Source organism: Octopus bimaculoides, chromosome 1 (genome assembly GCF_046866305.1).
Source record: "Octopus bimaculoides isolate indiv1 chromosome 1, ASM4686630v1, whole genome shotgun sequence".
NCBI classification, from domain to species: domain Eukaryota; kingdom Metazoa; phylum Mollusca; class Cephalopoda; order Octopoda; family Octopodidae; genus Octopus; species Octopus bimaculoides.
Genome location: NC_142928.1, coordinates 174,784,470 through 174,790,469, shown reverse-complemented (window position 1 = coordinate 174,790,469; position 6,000 = coordinate 174,784,470). Strand labels below are relative to the sequence as shown.

Genomic DNA, 6,000 nt, shown 5'->3' with positions numbered 1-6,000 from the left:
TCTTTCAAAGCCCTTAATTGACACTTGGGTTTGAGAAAATATTGACAAATGCATAAATTCGTTAAAAACGAAAGACACGCCTCGTACTTGATTAATTTCATTCTTAGAAATAATTCTTATTTAAATTTTAAAAAAATATATGTACAGACTAGTGTTTTGTACTCGATATTTAATGCCGATCCTTTAGTTCAGTATTATTCTAAATTCTTCAGACCTTGTTGATATTAAAGAATTGGCTAGAATGTCTAATGTTATATCATAATTTTCTTTGTCTTCCTTTGCTACTCATATTTTCTTGTTACATGAATATATAACCCAAATGTTGTTTTATTTTTTTCCAATCGATTACTTGTATTTCTATTAAATATCAACTTGGTCTTGTACATAGAGAATATAAATGTAGATTCTTTCTATCCTTCCTGTCTGCATTTGATGGAAACCAACCTAAACTATCACTGTTTTGTTCGTTAATAAATTCAGAAACCAACACTATTTATAAGCTGAGGTTTTTTAAAGACTGAATTGAATGTTAATTACTACGTAAACGTTAGAGATTTAACACTGATTATTTATTATGTAGGACATTTTAATGTCAAGAAAAATTATCCATCTCTTGGATCTATATCTAATGCGTTACAAAGTTCTTTATTTGTCTCCAAACTTTAGATATTTTTATGTATGTATTGAAGGTCGTCGTTAATTATTATTCAGTCTGTTATAATACATGTTAAAACATTTTTGCTTTAATATTTTCGTGTTTAATTATATTTCCGTTATAACTAACACAATGTAGAGTGGGACGGAAAGCTTCCTGCGAATCTGGTCGAGGACCGGTTTCGATTCCCAGCTGTCGTCATTTCACTTCGTTTACATTGGTGTCTCGCTGACAGCTTTAAATTCAGTTTTTATAGCATTCAAATGGTAGCGTTGCATGCTTCACAATATTTACATGCTTACTATATCTCTGAATCAATCCGATGATCAGGTGATTAGTGCTATTTAACATGGTCACAGTTCGACGAAAGCAGTTTCGTTCATTTTATTAATTCTTATTCAGATGAGTCAGAGTTTTAAAGTAAAGAAAAATCCTTTTGCATCTATGGGTTTGTTGTTAGTAAACAGTTTCCAACAGGACTTCCTTATTAGACTTGGAAAAGTACATTACCGGACGTAATTTAATATCCTTCAGCACTCAACGTAACTTCATTAAGTACAAGGTCACATACTTGACTCAATACTCTAGAATTGTATTTTTGGGTGGCTGCAATAGATGACTTCAAAACAAACAAAAAAAGAGCAATTCTACTATATTTGGAAGAGAAGACCCTCGTGAAATATATCATCCACTAATTAAAAACCAGTTAATTTACGATTCACATAATGTCTTATTTCAACTTATAAAAAAGTTGAACTTATGAGTGGAGTGTTCCAGTGCATTTTACCCCAAGATAAAGAGACCTCACTTAGCTGCAGGCATGGCTGTGTTGTTAAGACATTTGCTTTGTAACCACATCGTTTCAGGTTCAGTCTTATTGAGCAGTACTTTAGACAATTTTTTTTATTAAGAGTCCCAGGCCATAATACCTTGTAAGTGAATTTGGTAGACAGTAACTGTATGGAAGCTTGTCGATGATATTCCAGGTGTAGGAAAAAACACCTGAAACCAAAGGGCCTTAAAATGAACTTAGCAAAGACCAAAGTTCTAGTAAGACAGAAAAACCCCCCACAAATCTTTTCAGGAAAATGGTCCTGTTTGATATATAGAAAAAGTGTTGAAAGAAATTCCATATGGAGTAGTCTGTGCAATCTGTGGACTCGTGAAAGGTGTAGCAGAATCACAGGAAGGTTAACGGGAAAAGCAAACTTTGTGTGGCAGATGCAGAAGAACAGTACATAGTAAGAATGTACAGAAAATAGATTTTCTCAAATGTCTGGGAGGATTCTTAGAGGTAGTAGATAGCTTTGGTTTCCTAGGTGACCTAATTATCATGGAGGAGGTTGCTCTGAAAGCATAGCTGCTAGAATGAGAATGGGATGGAGAAAGTTCAAAGAGCTTATTATCTCTGTTGGTAACAAAAGGCCACTCTCTCAGATGAAAGGCAGGTTGCATTATGTGTGTGTACAAACAGCTATGCAGCATGGCAGTGAAACGTGGACCATGAATGCAGAGGACTTGTAAAAGCTTGAGAGAAATGAAGCTAGCATGCTCTGCTGGATGTGCAATGTCAGTGTGCATGTACAACAAAGTGAAAATGTGTTGAGAGAAACATTGTGCACAAGTGGAATCTGTTATGGTGTACAAGAGAGAAGGCTGTACAGGTATAGTCATGTGAGGCACATGGATGAAGATAGCTAAAAAGTGGATGGGATGAGTGGAAGAGGGAGATCCAGGAAGATGTGGGACAAAGTAGTGAAGAATAATTTCCAGATGTTGAGTTTCACAGAGGGGATGACAAATTATCAAGATGATTGGTGATGACTACTGACCGAGACCTTTGGAAATGTGCTGTGCGTGAGAAGACCCGGCAAGCCAAGTAAGATCGTTGCCAGTGCCCCTGGACTGGTTCTTGTGCGGGTGGCACATGAGATGCACCATTTTGAGCGTGGCCGTTGCCAGTACCGCCTGACTGGCTCCCGTAGGATTTTCGAGCGAGATCGTTGCCAGTGCCCCTGGACTGGCTTGTGCGGGTGGCACATAAAAGACACCATTTCGAGCGTGGCCGTTTTCATGCGGGTGACACGTAAAAGCACCCACTACACTCTCTGAGTGGTTGGCGTTAGGAAGGGCATCCAGCTGTAGAAACTCTGCCAAATTTAGATTGGAGCCTGGTGTTGCCATCCGGTTTCACCAGTCCTCAGTCAAATCGTCCAACCCATGCTAGCATGGAAAGCGGACGTTAAACGATGATGATGATGATGATGATTGGTGATTTCTTGTGCTCAAACGGATTCATCCATATCAGCACAAATGAGGCCCTAAAATTACGTCTATACCCCTGACCTAAACTGTTCCTAATGTGTCTCTTCCCCACAACTCATCTCCATAACACTTACCCCCGATGACACCTCTGACTGTAGCACTATTCCCTCAGCTATTATAACTCTATGAGAACCATTTACTTTGTATCTCACACTATCAGTATCATCCCTTACCATCTTATTTTCCCCTGACTCCCCCTTTCACATCCACTATCCTCCTGTACACCCTTTCATTCTGCCATTGGCAGCCCCCACTGCTTTCGTTCATCCTTCCATGTAACCCTGACCTCGTCCCTGACATTGTGCATCTCTCACACACCACCCACACTCCACATTGCTTGTGCTACCGCCTATCATCTCCCTGACCCAATCCTATATCTTCCGCCCGCCTTCCTCCGAGCTGATATTTGCCATTGGCCTCACTTCCACCCATTCACTATTCACTACATTCACCCTCTATTCATCTGCCATTCTTCTTTCCTACTCTTACAATCTTACCTACCCATTCACCCTTTCCAATCTTCTGTTCATATTCTCTCATATATTCAGCTTCCTGTAACTTGAGGGTACACCCTTGCATTGCTGCACTGTCTTCTCTCCTTCTCCAACTGGAGTAGCCTTGTATTTTCTCTACTGCTAGACACCTGTTCTTGTCCTATCATACCTGGCACAAAGCCACCCCCTTGAAAAGTACACCCCTTCAGTTGAGGGGTTTTGTCTTGCAGGCTACTTGGTAACCTCACTTGTGCTAGTGCCACATGAAAAGCACCCAGTACATTCTGTAAAGTGGCTGGTGTTAGGAAGGGCATCCAGCCATAGAAACCTTTTCAAGGCAAACATTAAAGCTTAGCACAGTTTTCTGACTTGTCAGTTCCTGTTAAACTGTCCTACCCATGCCAGCATAGAAAACAGATATTAAATGATGATGGTGATGATTTGTCTTTGTGTTTATTCCACCACCACCACTACTTGACAACTGGTACATAATACTTGCTTTAAAATTTCTCAGTTAACTAGATCTAAGAAATACTTGCTACCAAAACCCTCTTTGAATGGAGGAAAAATTCTTTACTCTTTTGAGACTGATGAAAGGCTATTTTCATACTCTAGACTGCTTTTGGTAGTGCCAGTAATGCCATTTTCCAGAGTATGATGACTGATTTTATCACCAGTAATAAACTAACTGGTCTATTGCTAGACACTGTTATTTGCAAAAGAAACATTATAGAACATGACATGAATCTACCAATTTCTGATATATATTAAAGATTACGGGTTTACTTTAATAATGGGAAGTAGACATGTAGAAACTACTATTGTAATCTTTGGATATCTGATTGCCAAAGACTCACTTTCTCTCGGTCCTCAATAGTTAGAACCATTACTGAAGCTTAAAGTTTCTGTAGTTTCTAAAAGCTTATCCAAAAATATTGGGTCATTCACTTATGCAAGGAGATTCCAAGATATTTGTATGTAATACAACCTCCAATGGATTCATCTTCCTTCTGCTTATCCACTGAAGAAGGGATTCTCAACCTTGGTGGTCCATATAAGATTTTTTTGTTAAAATTTATGTGCAATAAATTGCTTATACTTCTACAATATGCAAAATATTTTAATTTTTTTACACAATTCCTAATAATATTTGATTATAAAAATATAGTAGGATGTTGTTTTATACACATCAAATGGCTATGGAGGTCCAGTAGAGTAAAATAGGAATCAAAGGAGTCCATCGGCAAAAATAAGAGTTGAGAACCACTGGATTAAAGCAATTGTGACCTTTGAAAAGCTGAAGAAAATAATTCCTGAAGTAATTGCTCATTCTATATTGCACATCATAAATTTATTAGTTGTAGCTACTGATGCATCTGAATTGGCTTTAACAGCTACTCTCTCCCAAGAGGGATGACCAATAACTTTCTTTCCAAGCTCACTCAAGACATTGTCCTACTTTTAAAAAGGAAGCTGCAGCTATTATTGAAAGCCTACATGTAAGGAAACGTTTTTTACTGGGCAAATGTTATACCCAACTGACTGATCAATATGCAGTTTCATTTATGTTTCAGCCTTCAGCTAGATCCAGAAAAAAGAACTGGAGAGCAGGGACAATGTTGTTTTTATATATGTGCGGGTGACATGTAAAAGCACCCACTACACTCTCTGAGTGGTTGGCGTTAGGAAGGGTATCCAGCTGTAGAAACTCTGCCAAATTAGATTGGAGCCTGGTGTTGCCATCCGGTTTCACCAGTCCTCAATCAAATCGTCCAACCCATGCTAGCATGGAAAGTGGACGTTAAACGATGATGATGATGATGATGATGATGATGATGATGATTCAATTTCATCTAGGGATTGATTATATTCCTGTAGATGTCCTCTCAAAGATCTAGTACTATGATATGAATTGTTTACCTCTTACTGACATACACACACTTCATTGTTGTGCTGCAGAATGGTAACTTACGCATTACATCAAAACAAAGAACTGAACCTCCTCTTTCTGTTAGATAATAATGTCTGGCAAATCTGCATAAAGATGGCTCCATACTGAAATGAATTATAAAGGAGTATGTAGACAATTAATCAAAGTTGATTCGAATGACTTGGATTTTATTGGTCCGAAACATTAAATATATCCTGACAATATTTCATAAGTATTCCAGTTTTATGTTTGTATATCTTTTAAAGGCCTTTATGATAGCTATCATAAAATATCTTAAGGTTGTCTTTTATCTTTACCAGCTTTGATCACTCTGATTGTGGAGTCTTGTTTGTGAGCAACAAATTGTCTACTTTTCTTATTCAACACAGAAGTAGAAACACTCCTTATCACATTAGTGGTAATGAACAGAGTGAGAGGCCTCATATGTGCCTTTGAAAGTCTGTGCACTTAGCTCTAGCTATCAAGAACTACCAGATACATTTAACTTAATTCTTTGATATCTTTACTTTATATTTCAATTAATTGTACACCACATGAAAGAATGTTCTCTTTCCAATGACAATAATCTATGGGAT

The 6,000-nt window shown here is 37.8% G+C and overlaps 1 protein-coding gene across 1 annotated transcript in view; it reads left to right on the top strand.

Annotated features, from left to right (window-relative positions):
* LOC106867665 (gamma-soluble NSF attachment protein) overlaps positions 1 to 6,000 on the top strand; it is a 31,832-nt gene that overhangs the window by 195 nt on the left and 25,637 nt on the right. The window lies entirely within an intron of this gene.